Here is a 15,594-nt window from a genome sequence, read left to right as displayed (position 1 = left end):
ACCTCACAGAGTATTTTAGCTGTAGCTAAGGAGATTTAATTTGATCAATAGAGAAATGAAAGCCTTGAATATTTAAAATGATAATTTTCAGTTTAGGAAAAAAAAGAGAGACAGACAAAGAAAGGAGGTTAATGGATCCAGGAAAAGCATTCATAGATCAGCATGAGCAGATGTTCTTTTACTTTTCTGTCAACGTTTCTGGTTTGTTGTGCATATAGAAAAACAAGCTTTTCAACTCTCACCACGATTTCAGCCTGTTGCCAGCTTTGCTTGCCTGCAGGATATCTGCTTATCTAGCATGGGAGCAGAATCAGGCCTCCTCCCCTTTGGTCTAGAAGGAAAGCAACCTTTCACATGGGCTGCAAGGTTTGTCACACTCCCCGCCCCCCACTCCTCTGCACGCACATTTTCAGCCCTTAGATCTTTATTTCATAAAATTCCTTTCCTCTTAGAGACCGAAATACTGGCCAGGAGATGAATGGAAGAGCTGAACAATATTAACTGCATTCAGGTGTGTGTTGGCTAAGGCAAACCTGGCCCCTTTCCTTGAGGGCAGGATGCATGTTCAGCCAGGTGGGACAGCCATCCCCATGCAGCTGTACAGGGTCCCCTGTAGCCCTGGTGTCTGCACTCAGCGTGGAACCTCAGAGTGAGAAGGATGCTGTTATTACATATCAGAAATTCCAATAGCCATTTTCCTTGGAGAAGCACCTTTGAGAGCTGCCCCATGGGCTGACATGTCTAAAGTGTCCATGTTGAAGGAAAAGACTGATCTAAGGGTGCATGGGTGTGTCCTATAGGATTCATGAGAATGAGGCACGTTATTTCATGTTTTTAATCCTTAAAGCAGGTATTTTGTTTAGTGCAATTCCTTATTAGTTTGGAGCAGCAGCACTAAGAGTGATGGAGTCCAGTCTGAGCCTTAAAATTAGGTTTGTCTCTAAATATTCTCCAGGGCAAGGAATACATATCAGCCTTTGGAAAAACCAGTCTGCATTTAAGTGAAGATTAAATAATCTAAGATATATTGTTTGCATCCCAGATGGTAGGAGTTTTTTATTATTATTATTGTAGTAAAATATTTAGAGTAAAAAAAAATGCCAGCAGGCATCAAATAGATTTCCTTTCATCACAAAAGGTTAACTCCTGCTTTATTTGTGCTCTATAAAAAGGCCTAGTATTTTCAGTGGGTAGTTTCGCAGAAAAAGGAGTGTGGAAGTAGCCCCAAAAGTCACACTATTCATGAGGTAATCATTATATGAGCTTGAAAAGAAGAGGGAGGAAGGAATGAAATCTGTCAGCAGCACTGTCTTGAGACATACCTGCTTAATGTGAGTCTGTACGAAGGCAGGCACAGTGCTCTGCTCCAGAGATCCTGCCAGCTGGATCTGAAGGACACCCCTTGGGCTGTCATGTGACAACATCCCTTTAATTGTGAGCAGCAGTGTGTGGGCTTAGCCAGAATGCCACTACTGAAAATAAGGCCTTTTCTTGACCAGCAAAATGAATTCTAGATGTACTCAAAAGCTGAAGAGCTGAAAAATTCTTTTTAGGAAAATGGAGGAAATGAATTATTCCTTGCATTCACTGTACTCTCCTTCTAAAAAGAATATTAAAAGTAAAGCTTTATCTAGATGTTTCCCAGAAGCTTATCCACAGCTATGAGACAAGCTCTTCAGCATCTGTTCGTGGAGACCCAAGCCTTTTCCAGACTTCAGAGCTTACATTCTCCAGCCTTCTGCGCAGTTCTTCCATTGCTACAACCTAGATTAGAATGAAGGTGGTCAAAAGGGCAAGGCTTGTGTGGAGAAGGAAGAAGGAGAGCTCTGCAGGGGCTTTGCTGGACCCTGCTGCCACTGTCCCCAGGAATATTGGCTATAGAGCAGTGGGGAAGCTGTAAGGAGAAACTGCTGCCCAGGAGTAGGGGCAGGAGTGGGTGCACAGCACAGAGAGGGGAGTCCTCAGTGGTGATAGCTTGTCCTTTCTCAATTACTGTGAAATACTGTATTACACAGAGATGCATTTCAAGTTACACTTCACACTACTGTCCAACAGGATTGCTGTTATTTAATGCATTTTTAATTCCTCAAGGCTTTTTTCTTCCAGGTTTTTGCACTTTTTAGTTTGCCTTCTATCGCCCATGGTTTTATGCTTTTGATAGACCAAAAAAGCTTGCTTTTCTTTAAAAGGCATGTGGACCACAGGATAGAAAATGAAGATTTTTTGATACATTTTCTACAAAAGCAGATTTCTCCTTCCTTCCTTCCTTCCTTCCTTCCTTCCTTCCTTCCTTCCTTCCTTCCTTCCTTCCTTCCTTCCTTCCTTCCTTCCTTCCTTCCTTCCTTCCTTCCTTCCTTCCTTCCTTCCTTCCTTCCTTCCTTCCTTCCTTCCTTCCTTCCTTCCTTCCTTCCTTCCTTCCTTCCTTCCTTCCTTCCTTCCTTCCTTCCTTCCTTCCTTCCTTCCTTCCTTCCTTCCTTCCTTCCTTCCTTCCTTCCTTCCTTCCTTCCTTCCTTCCTTCCTTCCTTCCTTCCTTCCTTCCTTCCTTCCTTCCTTCCTTCCTTCCTTCCTTCCTTCCTTCCTTCCTCTAGAATGCATGGGAAAGAAAAGAATATTATGTGCAGTTTCCTTCTCAGTGTGAGGTTTGAAAATGAGGCTTTGATCTGAGCGTTGATAACTCTGCTGAGGGTAAGGGTGATGTTTTATTGTCATTGGACACTTGTTTGTTGTTTGCTGTTGATTTCATGTCTTCCCCCAATTTCTTCAGTCTGGAATTCACAGACTTCTGCTGCAGGGAAAACATGGAAATTGTTTCTTCCCTAGTCACAACGTGCTCTCTAATAGTTGCCTCCTTTTCTGCTGTCTTTTCTTCTGCTTTAATATCTTCAATAAGTGTTACCATCTGCTTGGGTGCTGGGTTCTACACATTGTGAGCAAGGCCAAGAGTTTCTGAGGGGCTGGAACAGTGTTGTTTACTATTAGGCATAATGGAGATTGTTGTCTTTGCCTGGGGCAGGTGTGCTGTGGCTGGGGCAGACATAGAAATGCAGAACATGTGCTGGGGTTCAGCTGTCTACAGTTTTCTTGAAAGGAGGTTTGGCTGCTGATCTGTTGGTGTTTACTTGGTATGCAAGGACTCTTCTGCTTTTCTCTGGCTCCTAACATGCTTAACCTTTGAGAGAAAGACACAACACGCTGATGCTACTAACTGGTCAAAAGGCACTATCAATTTTAGATGAGATAGGTGCATGTCAGAATCAGCATAATTAACTGGAATGACAATCCTGTTAAATGTGTTCATGCCATTGCACTGGTAATAAAGCATGTGCAAATTTACAATTAAGGCATGTCTTTCTTCTATACCTTGGAGACCAGTGACAAACATTAAGAAGTTGTATAGCTGCAGAACCTGAAGAGAGGTATTTATCACAATAAAAACATTAGGTGATGCATTTTCCAGATTATCTGTCCTTCTTATGCAAAAACTCTTTTTGCTGGAAATTTCAGGCTAAGTAATAATTATATTTCTGATCTGAAAGGTGATATTTCACCCTCTGAATTATTGTTTTCATTTGCAAGATGGATGACAACCATATTGTTAACTACCTTGCATAAAGGTATTTGAAATAGTTCCCATTTCACATTATGCATCAAGCTGCACTTTCTTTATATTGAATGTGCTGCACATTGCACATCCACAGAGGAATTTTCAGGGAAGCTGTAAGACATTTCCCCATATTGTACATAGATGCTACAGCTCCTGCTACAGTGATGGCTGGAAAACATCAGCACAAGTAAGATAAAGGTGATTTAAAGTTCGTCTGTGAGTCAGGCAGAGAACTGACAGCCATCTTTAAGCAGCCTGACCCTGGGATGACCCTGAGCTCAGCTGGTTGTGAGATAGTTGGGTCTATTATGGGACAAAGGATCATATGTCTGACAGGATGCAGAGAACACATTACAGGATCACAGCTGAGTAACAGTGCAAGACATAATGTACATTTATTTGACGAACAACACAAGCAAATCTTGCCAAGAAAATTAAATTTCAACTATTTTGTTTATTTCAAGTCAATCTCTTTCTGTTGCCTATTTCAAGAAATTAATATAGCTTTTTCTCTTCTAGGAATGAAATACATGATCGTGCTAGTGAAATTTATAAAGCATGCAGAACGTACACTGATAAATTCTTATAATGGGGTTCCACATTTCTGCTGTATTTCCCTCCCATGTGGGCTCAATCTGCATCTATTCAACATTAAATTTCAAACGTCTTTGCCTACAACCCCATCTAATTTGGTCAAGTGAGGCTGGAAATGTCGAGCTAGTGCAGCAGTAGCTAGAGAGAGAGAGAGCCGTGGGCTTGAAACTGCATATGGTCTTGTAGGTGAGTAGCTGTAGCTACACTAATGTGAAAAGTGGCAGAACCCCAAAATTTTGGCATGACAACCTTCTCAAGAAGGGGGAGAAATGCCCAAGTACTAGGCTGAGCTTCCTTCACTTCTAGTTTCATAGATAATTCTGTGGCAAGGGATTTGATATCTTCAATCTCAGCACTGGGCAAAAGGCTGACGGAGATATGGAAAACCTGTATAACCTTAGACATCAAAAATTAGATCAGCTCTAGCCTCTCCACTGCAGAGCTCATTGTATGCCATGGAAGGGAATGATTGCTGGGCTGAAGATGTGAAAGGCAAGGCTGGGCATTGCTGGGGCTTGCCTGGTTGGTTGTTCAGGCATTATCCAACATGCCTTGACCCTGTTGCTGACGACACCAGGCCTCTGTTGTGGGGGAGAGGGAGAGTGGGTGTCTCATTGCTGGTGCATCAAGCAGGAGAGGTGGAGTGATGGGGAAGGAGGTCAGTGTGCCTCTCAAATGACAATTCTCTCGTCCCCCTGTGAGGGAGGCAGGAGCACATCTGCCACAACTCCTGGCAGCACTGTGCCCCGTCCCTCTGCTGCCCCAAAGCTGCCATCCAGCATCACCAGGCAGGAGGCAAAAGCTTCAATCAGCAGAAGAAAAATTGCAAGTTAACCCCCTGCCCTTGGCGCAACCCCCACCCCGATGTGGAGGGGTGATGAGAGAGAGAGAGAGAGAGAAGGGGCTGAGGAGCTGCAGCACAGGCAAAGCCGAGAGCAGGGCCTTGCCTGGGCCAGCTTCCACGGGGACAGGGGGTTAATCTGCTTCCCAGGCCCTGTTGTCAGTAGCCACACGTCCTATTGCTCCAGGCAGGCTTGGATCTGGCTCGGAGTGCTGTACAAACAGCTCACTCTTTACAGAGCTACTGCGCTGGGTGACCTCTCCTAATGTATTACTGGTTTATATTTGCGCTGATTGCTTCCAAAGGGGAAATGACAAGAAGTGAATCAGTGTGACCTCATTAGCGTGGCTCACACTGCTAAATGGATGACCACCATTAGGAAGGCTCTGTTGTGGCAGTGCTTCCATCGTGTTACCTGTGGATAGTATCATCATCCTGCTATAACCTGCTGCAAAGATTTATGCGCTATGCTAACTTGCGTGCTGCAGCTGCTTTCTGTCTTATAAATATTGACTTCTGTGCCAAAAACAACAACTTGGTACAACAGGAATTAATCTTCTGCTTGACTGATGCATCTTTACAGACCAGTTTGTCTTTAGAAAATAGAACTCAAGAGAGTTTTATGATTTAGAAAAATACTTTATAAGTTGATTTAAAATATAGGCTGTGATAAGCAGAGGCATCATTAAAGTGACATGGGGGCTATATTTTGCCTTCTAGATTTTCCTAACCGTGCCATCTGTTTGTCATCTCGACTTCCATGAAATTTTAAAGAAATTGCCAGACTCTGGGTCCTGAATCTTTTCTGTATATTACAGTTTCTCAGATAATTTATCTATCACACAATTCAAATGGTTTTAATTCACTTGATTTTTTAAATTAAATAAAAAGAAGAATCTTTAGGCAATCTGATTTATCAGAAGACTTGCAGATGTCCTCCACTGACAGAGGACACCTTCTGTCCTCAGCAATAGCATTGTAGTGCCAAACAAGGCAAAGCACATCTCCAACCTGATGTTAGACACTAGGATTAGGTCACAACATTGCAGAATTCTGGAGCTGACAGTATATAACAGCACACAGAGTCAGGATTCTAAAAGATTTAAAGACAGGACATCATCTTATCTTAACCAAGATCCTCCTTGGGAGACTTGTGTGCTCTAATGCCTAAACAAAGGTAATGTGCAAAGGAACCATTGAGGATATTTGATCTGAAGATGAACTTACAGTATTTTGACAGCTGCCCCCTGTTGAAGTTCAGGTGTTCATGGCTCCAATTACAGGCATTTTTTGTAAGTCTGTCCATACTATGTATGGCAGTGAGAGAAAGTGAGAACTCCTTACTACAACAGAGTTTCTGACTTAATTTTGCTCTTATGGATCATGTGAAAATTAGAAAGGTGGTGTGGTTTAGAACATATTGTCTCAGATACATTACCATGTGTTATGGAAATTATACTCCATAGGCCAGATCTGATGGACTTGCAACGGAATTTTTTTCAGATGGAGAATTCAGTGCTGGTTCTCTAAGGGTTTTCATAAAGCTCATTTCCATGTTTCTCTGAATAAGCAGGCTGTAGTGAAATTTTCTCTCTCCAAAAATGGAGCCAGCCACTGGGTTTTCTGAGTCCCCACCCAGGCAGATGTTTAGTTTGTGTAGTGTCACAGTGATGCCTTCAAAGCCTCTAGTTTATGCTCCCTACACTGAAATACACTTTTAGGTCAGTAAAATTTGTGGTAAAATACCAATAACTACTGTGGTTGGAAGCCATGAAGAGGGAGCTGATCTGGCTGAGGCTGTCATTGATATGAGATTTGAGAAATCCTAGACCACAACCCCTCTGAAGGCTGAAGTAATCTGAATGGTTATTTTTGCCATAAATATGAGGTTTATACATCTCAGAATAAAAGAACAATGAGAGATGCTACAGGTGCATAATATCAGAAATATTAATAGTATTTTAGAAAGCTTACTTGTTATGCAGTGATATTAAGAATTTGGGTTTTACATTCGATAAACCAGAAGCTTTTTTCTTTCATAGCTGATTCCTGTGCTTGTTCAGTGTTTAAAAATTCAAGCAGGGAGATGCTTGCACTGGCTGACCTGTTTGGCAGTCTCAGAAATGGACTTTTAAAAATTTTCTGATGCCTTATCTGTTGGAGATGGATATGCCCCTGCATTTAAAATTATGGTGCTGAGTGTCTTCAAAAGCAGAGTTGTTTTTTCCCTTCAGAGGAGACAGATAGACAAAGTAAACCAACACCGAATTTTAAGCTTCATCCCTGTATGGCTCCCAGTAATGCAAATATTCTCATATGGGAAAAGAGTATTTATTTTGTGGTCAATCCTCTAAAAAAACCAACAGAACTGATTAAAATCACTTTCAATCAATAGGAATTGTAATCAGTAGGAATTTTCATCAATAGGACTTTGGAATTGTTAACTGAGAATTCAATTTCTGTTGTGATTATAAGCTCCACATCTATTTAATTACTTCAGGTGCAATGCTGTTACTAGGAAAAGATGAATTCATAGTAAAAGACATATAATTGAAGCATTTTAATATATAGTTCCAAATTGTGGCAGTGATTAGTTTACAAAAAAAAAAAAAGTCTTCTGTAACTGACTGATGAACTGTGCATCTAATTATAAATATGCCAAAGCACAGATGGGATCTTCAGTAAATACATGTTCATACTGCACATTAAGGGATTTGTATTAGGCAAATGAACATATTTTGAGCTCTAGGAATGATTAATGTATGGAAAGTAACATGAACCTGTAGTTTAGATCTGTTGCAGACTTCAGAGTCCAATGTAGGAAACCTTATGATAGCTTAGTCCTAATTCCAAAGTCAAACCTAGAACGCAAAGGGTCTTTAGTTCTTTTTCCAAGAATAGGATACTGATCAACAGTAGACTAGTAATTGCTGATTATTTTTATTTACAGAAATCAAATCCAGACACTGGCACCTGGGCAGCTCTCTGGAAGTGTGGTGTGGGCTCATCAACAGGAGCTGTGACTGCAGCCCCAGGACTGGCCAAGATCATGTGAACCCTCATCTCTTCTACAGAAGTTGCCTGCTCTGTCACTGTAGCTGTCTGTGCTCCTGAGGGCTGGGTTGCCCAGACACTTTATATTATTTCAGGAGATTATGAATTTATTACACACTGTACTCAATGATATCTTTGTTTCTGAGAGGGTGAAGGTTTTGGGGAAAGGGTTTTCTTCCTTATCCAACCTTAATCTTGAGATCTTAATCAAGCAAGAGGATCAGAGTCAGTGATATATGGACAATGTTTCATGTTTTCGTGGCTCTCTTGAGGCATAGTCCACTAATATTTCAATCCCTGACAGCTCTGGTAGTTTTTCATGTGTGCACTGCTTGTTATTACTGATTTCCTTAGGCTGTGATGTTGCATGCACTTGTGATGCTGTCCCAGAGGTATGAGGCCAAGCACAGGCATTTCTCTGGATTTCTGGATCAAAGAAAAGCTGTGAACAGGTATCCTATTGCTTCAGTCACAGCTGAGCCCAGCTCTGTGCCAGCACAACTGCAAGACTTCAGGCAGACACTCTCTGTACAAGGTGTGCAACCCTCAAGTTGCCTGAAAAGCCCCCTTGGACTATGAGTTGTCCATCAGAGGGATGAGGTGAGCACTCCTCTGTTGGAGGTTCAGTACAGTCATTCATTTATATTTAGGAGACACCTTTCCTATTCCCACGTCTCCCTTCTCACTTTCCGTCTGCTGTACTAAGGTAAACCTGAATGAAACTGCTGGAAAGCCTAGTGGAAAAAAGTGAGCGGAAGACCTGGTCTTGAGTCCTTCTCATGTTGCTTTGAAAAACTTGAAATTTGTTTTAACTGGAGGCCATGGCAGGGGGAGAGGCAAGTGCAGCATTTCTCCAGGTGTCAGGGAAGTCAGTCTCGGCATGAATTGTTTTTTTCCCCTTCAATTTCAAGTACTTGCAAATTTCTCCCAGGCTTCTCTAAGGCTGAAAGATGTGGTGCTTGATTTCAGCTTATAAAAGACCTTTTTTCCCTGCTGAAATTTTGAGGAAAATTATTTGATCAAACTTTGAATCACAGAGGAGTGGGACAGTGAATCTTCTTACAGACTGCAACTTAAAAACAAGCAAGAAAGCAGGCAAACAAACAAACAAACAATCAAGAAGCACTCCAGAGAAAACAATATCTAATTTTGACATCTCAATGTTCTTTTGTAAAGGCTGATATCCTACCCCAAATGCACAAAATTCAAGAAATGCCACGCACAGAAGAATCTCATGTAAAATCTCAAGTTTCTAAAACAGTGTTCAGAGACAATTTCTGAGTGTGCATAGCAAAAGTATTCCTGTGAAAAACACAAACAAAGGAAAACCCTCTAGTGTGACAGGCTGGGAATTGGAGAAGCACTGTCTGTTCCATTTGGCTGAATGCCACACTGGGACCAGGCTGCTGTGGGGGATTTGGAAATGCCTTCAGATGGATCCATTTCAGCCTAGTGAGGAATTGGCCATCCTGTGTAACTCATGGTCTTTTTGGGAACCAGATCAAGCACTGAATTTTAATAACTGCTTTATGCACCCACAATGATCCAAGCGACATATTTGCTACTAGTGTTTGTTCCATTTAAGCAGTAAGTTTGCAGCAAATATCCTACTATTGCATTTCATATTTATTTTAAAAAGCCTTTATAATGGTTTTAAAATCAGTTGAAGTCTTCTAACAATTTAAAGTGATGGTGGAATGAGGAGATGGCAGGAGTACATCTCAGTTGCCAATATGGACCCATAGACACGGGTGGATTTGGTCTCGGTACTGGTAATCACCTCCCTCTGATCCAGTAGTGAGTGTAAATGCCTGCTTAACTGGACTGTGGAAAGTCCAAGCATACAGAGGTGCTGTTATCCACAACATTCCCTTGTGTGTTATTGTCTGCAGAATTTCAGTGAGCGTTAAAATTTTTCATCTGATGGGTCATCTAGACCTGGGCAGATATTTATATGATACACAGATTCTATTTGAAATTCAAGTGCTTGTCCTTCATAAAACACCACGTTATTTTTGGGTTTTTTTAAGCTGTGAGGTGCTAAGCATGTTCTGATGGCCTGATTTAATATGGTGCCAAACAGAAGCTGGTAAAAGAGCTGATGCCGTGAAATAATACCAGCAGGAATATGTAATGAAAGCAAAGTAATAGTGTTTACAAAATCAAGGCTTATCATGCTGTGAAAAGCAAGGCTCTTATTTCAGCTGTATTCAAATCTAGGCTCTTCTCACTGGTTTTGTCTTAATAAAAACCCCACATCTCATACTGGCTAATAGAGCAATCCCTATTGAGAATAAAATGCCCATTGTTGTCATAATGGATCTCCATTGACACATTTAACAGCTTGAGAGTATACATTTCAGACACTATAACTTACACTAATTAATCTTTATTACATCGTTAGCGCCTTGTAAAAAAACCCAAACCAACAAGCAGAACCTCTGCAAGAACGTGTCATTGGCATTAAAGGATAAGCCTGCCTGATGTTACTCAAGTTAAACTTCATTTTGAAAAAGAGATGCTCCAAGAACCTTATGCAGGGAGTGGATAAATCCAGCCAAATGAAATGCTGCCCTCCATCACTTTAGAATATAAACACAGCATATTCTTATCTGATGATGAGTTACTGGTTTCCGTGTTTAGAATTCAGAGGATTACTAAAGAGATTATCTGATCTGTCAGTCAAACTGATATCTTGATGACTTGGAATACTGCAACAGATTTAGCAAAGAGTTTTTGCTCTAATGCTCATTCTGGATGTCACGCTTAACCAACATCTTAATTACATACAATGAATAATCTCTCCAATGGCTTATTATACAAATACAAGTCTCAGGAGTGACACATAAGCACAGTACATAGCTGCGACTCACTTAAAACTTCAGGGCCCCACAGAAGGACTGCTTTAATAAAGAATTCAGGAAGCCTTACCCAGACTGAGTTGAATGACTTTGATTACAGCATGCTTTGCAAACTAAGCACCCTTCAGCCAGTCCAGGGGACTCAGACCATATAGAAAGTCCAGGTACCAATGGTCAAATATTTGGCCACAGAAACTAGATAACTGAAGTTGAAATAATCTGCTTGTATCAACTGCTGCTGCTATGCTGATGCATGTGATGAAGAGAAAAAGCCACAGCACAGTCAGCTGATAGAAATTTTTCTCATTAAGTACTGGCCTGCATCCAGGTGTCTAGTAGGACCTGGAGGCTTTGCAATAGCCTTTTGGCCTCTGGGCTAATAGACTGATGAATTGGCATGCTTACCTGTCTTTACCTCACCCTCTCTGCTCTCCTGGATTAACTTTTTGTTCTCATCCCTCCATCTGCTATCTCATTTAAGAGGAGGGATATTTTAATGAGGAGAGGATGGACACATATCTGCATGCTACCTGAGCACTGATGGTGTGGAATAAATAGTATTTTGCACTCACAGCTGGGGTGTAAGATTGTTTGAGAAAAGGGCTGGAGGAGTGGGGGCACAGGCACAAAACAATGCCATGCATTGACGAGCAGTGTACAGATACTCCTCAAAATCCAGTGAAAAAAACCTAATCAGTAGAAACAGTTTCAGCACAGCACTTCTTAATTTACCTGCCTTAGACTTGTCAGGCATGTTATCTGTGCTATTTAGGCAGCCCTGGGTATAACTGCTGAATGATCTAGCATGATTTAAACATGAAAGCTTATCCTGGCTGCAGCTGACAGGGCTGACTGCTCTCCATCACAGCCTAATATGGGATTGCAGCAGAATAGTGACAGTGGGCTATCACTGCCCCCTCTGCAGAGGAAGGGAATGTTTCTGACATAGCTGGATCCCTTAAAACAGGGCATTGCTGAAGGAAGCTGGTTTCACTGAAAGTTATTATAGAAAAGAGCTACACCTGCATGCTTTTGTCATTACAGAAGGCCAGGGATTATTTTCAAAGAGATGGTCTGAAATGGATGAGTGCTTATTCTCACAATCATGCAAAATCATCTGTCCTGTGCAGTGCACCCTCATCTAAAATGTAGATTCCTAAAAATCAATGCAATTAATTCTCTGTCTGGGTAGCGAAAACAAACACAACAGTTATGATGACACATTTCTCTGATTTGTGTTGGAGGTGTTTTCTGGGATGTTCTGCCATAGCTAAACATAGACAGTACAAAAAGAACTAGATTCTCATGTGGTGCAACCTGATATAGTACCCCAAAATCACAGCTAGGTTAGGTGATGGGAGATCAAACATTTCTGTCAAGAAGATCAAGGAAAAAAGCTCAAAGGATGAACTAATATGAATTCCTGTAACTTTCTTTATCTGATTTCTTTATAGCTGTTTTCTGTGGAAGTTCTTGTGTTCCAGTTTCTAGATACAACTATCCACATGAAGTACATTTGAGCATTTGCTTCAGGATTGCTGACATGCTTATACCAGTAGGAAATGGAAACCATCTTAAATGACCAGCTACAACGTAGCTGCATGGCTTAATATGAGAATAGTCATAGCCAGGCAATAGAAAAGTTGGTCAGTAATTAGCTGATCAAGATTGAGAAGGAAATATGGTCAAAATGAATAAACTTATTCACACTTAGCATTAAATTAAAGTTTTGGTGTATTGTTATGGGGTATCTTAATGTTTGTCTAATTGAACTGTAGCCAGCTGTGCCTGGTATGTGTAACAGGTCCTCTGTGACTAAGACAGAAATCAATGATCTGCAAATTTTAACTGTGCCCTATAGCAGTTATGACTTAAATATGAGGAGTAGATGAGAGAGCTAAAAAGTTTCTTTTGCCTCGTTGATGCATCCCTGGCACAGGACACTGACTTGTAAAGGCTGCATGATCCTTCTGGTGGGGTGGGCCTCTGATTTACCATTTGCATGTCAAAACAGATCTTTTGCTACCATAGGGTCATTGATTTCTGCACGGCAATAGACACTGAGCAACCAGAGAGGAAAAGAATCCCCCATGTTTCTTACTTTGGGCTCAATAACATCAAATGAACAAATTGACCTTGCATAGACATTACCCAAAATGATGTGCATGCCGTGTTGTTCCCAGCTCAAAGAAACAGCACACTGCTTTAAAAAGAAAATGGTAGAAATTGGTAATTTAACGGCATGTAACAAGCAGTTTTCAGCTTTCCCTGCTGTGAATCAAGTCCATGCCTTTCTGTCTTAATCAGAATTTTATTTAAATAAGTTTCATTGTACCACAAGAAGCAAAATTGTCAACTCATTCTCTTGCAGTGAGCCGTGTTGTCTGCAGGGCCAGCTCAAAGCTTTCAGCAGTGTTAGCAGGATTGAATTTTTCAGTCCCAAGCTTGGAGGACTGGGCTTGTCCTGCTGCTGGATGGGGAAGGACGAAAGAAGGGCTGGAATGGAGGCGAGTCCTGGAGAGCAAGGCTTGCTACTCCTGTGCCACTGGGGTGGGACATCTGCCACATCCCCTTACTTGACTTTCCAGGGCTCTGCTGGTAGGTAATGCAAAAGCCATCTTGCCCGTTTCTATCAGTCATCTGCTCGAGGTAACTGCTGACTTTGCCAGCGGCAGTGCCAGCTGTGGTTATTAGCCTGTCACATTGAATGCTCTGTGGAAGGCAGAGCAAATACTGGGGCCACCGAGCCACAGTGGGAGAGAGGTTTCAGCTGGCAATGCGCCTGTAAAACTGCCTTTCCCCACTGAAAGTCTGGCTGCTCTTCTTTATGACTTCATGCAGGTATTATTTCCATCTCTCACAGAACTGCTATGAAATGTGTGTCTTGCCTTTGAACTCAAAAGACCAGGATGAATTCTCTTCACCAGACTTTGACTTTGGTTGGGCAGGGTGAAAGGGGGAGAGGCAACAATAATTTGATCCTAAATGTAATTTAGGTTTACTGAGAAATATTAAACCCTGGGTCTGTTCTTTTCTTCTCCTCAACAATCAGTATTCCTACCGCCAGCCCTGCCTCCTTCATTTCTGCTTACCTGTAGGATTCTTTCTTGGGGGAACTCTCCATTGTGGACTATAAATGGTGTCACCTTAAGGACGCAAAGAACTGGAATTCAGTGAGTTACCTAATTCACCCCCACTTGAGGAACACGGGATTCTGTAATCTTTTATTGGTTGTAACTCCTGCAAGTTGCTGTTTTCAGGCATCAGGAACACAAACTTTTCTTGGTCCTGAAGTGGTTGAATAGGCTTTCGTAGGATAGGACTACATTGGCTTAACAAACAAGATGGCCTAATCTTAAATGTAATTGTAAATTCCTAACAAATGCAGAAACTGCAGTGACTTTGAAGCCAGAGGTACCTGTGTTACCAGAGAGGGGCAACAAGAGGTCCTTGGGGCCAACCCAGCCTGCATGTACAGGTGCCTCTGGGGCATCCCCCCTGGGAGATGCTTTGAGTGCTTTGGGTTAGTCTCTGGGCTCCAGCTGTCCTATCAGCCATGCCTGGAGTGATTAGGGCAAGAAAGAGGAGTCAAGGATGGTCTTGCACATGGATCCCTCTTATCTCTGATACCACTTGCAACCAGCACAGGCAAGATACAGGCTGCCTACCCTTTGTCCTGAGAGTGTCTGGTTGTGTCTTAGGAGCAAACTGGGGGTCTCAGCATATTTTGGAGCACTGTCTCTGGGATTGCTGCTGCTCTAGAGACGCTCCATGAACACTTCTACCGCTCATAAGGTATCCTGTGATGAATATTTGAAACAGTTATGGCCTCAAATACCTGGGTTAAAGCAGTAATTGTAGCTAATCACTGAAGGGAATAATGAGACACTTCTAGATATCAGATGACCTTACCACAGTAATACCTGTCTTGTCACGTTTTATTGTCTAGTGACATGATGAAGGTTTGGAAGATAATTGAATAGCAGGCATTCACGAGTGCAGCAGTGATTAAAGGAGCAAATAGCCTAACAAGCATGGTCAGGTACTGCATGTGTTTCAGCTGCTCATTTTGCTGAAGGCCAACAATTTATCCTATGCCCAGTGGCTACTGACTCTCTTCAGGCCAGGTACATGCAATAAAAGTGGAATGTTAATTGGGGCAGAATGCAAGGCCTTAAAGGGAAGGTGTTCTAGCAGGTACTGGTGATACCTTATTCCAGGTTGTTTTGCTCTTAAATTGTAATTTAAACCGTGGTCATTGAAATGCTTATGGGAAAGAATTAATAAAAGAGGCAGTATGTTTTGACATATATTGGGAATCCTCATTTCAAAATGAAATCCAGGGCTTATTTTTTTTTCCTGCAGATGAGAAGACGTAGCAAATGTTTTCACTACCAATGCTAGTGGTATATGAGACAGGCAATGTACTAATAAAGGTGGAAAAATGCCAGTGTTGGGGAATTATTGACAGATCTGACAAAAAATTCAGTTTCTGCAACACCATTCCATCCACACAGAATTAGTGGGATATTAGGCTATCAGGGTCACTCACTAAACAGTTTCCCAGATCTGCAGTTAAGGGGGAAAGGCCAATGCTATACTTAAAAGTATAAGGCTGTCAATACTTTTTGTACAGCAGG

This window comes from Melospiza georgiana, chromosome 1 (genome assembly GCF_028018845.1).
Source record: "Melospiza georgiana isolate bMelGeo1 chromosome 1, bMelGeo1.pri, whole genome shotgun sequence".
Taxonomy (NCBI): Eukaryota; Metazoa; Chordata; class Aves; order Passeriformes; family Passerellidae; genus Melospiza; species Melospiza georgiana.
Note: the sequence above shows the minus strand (reverse complement) of the source record.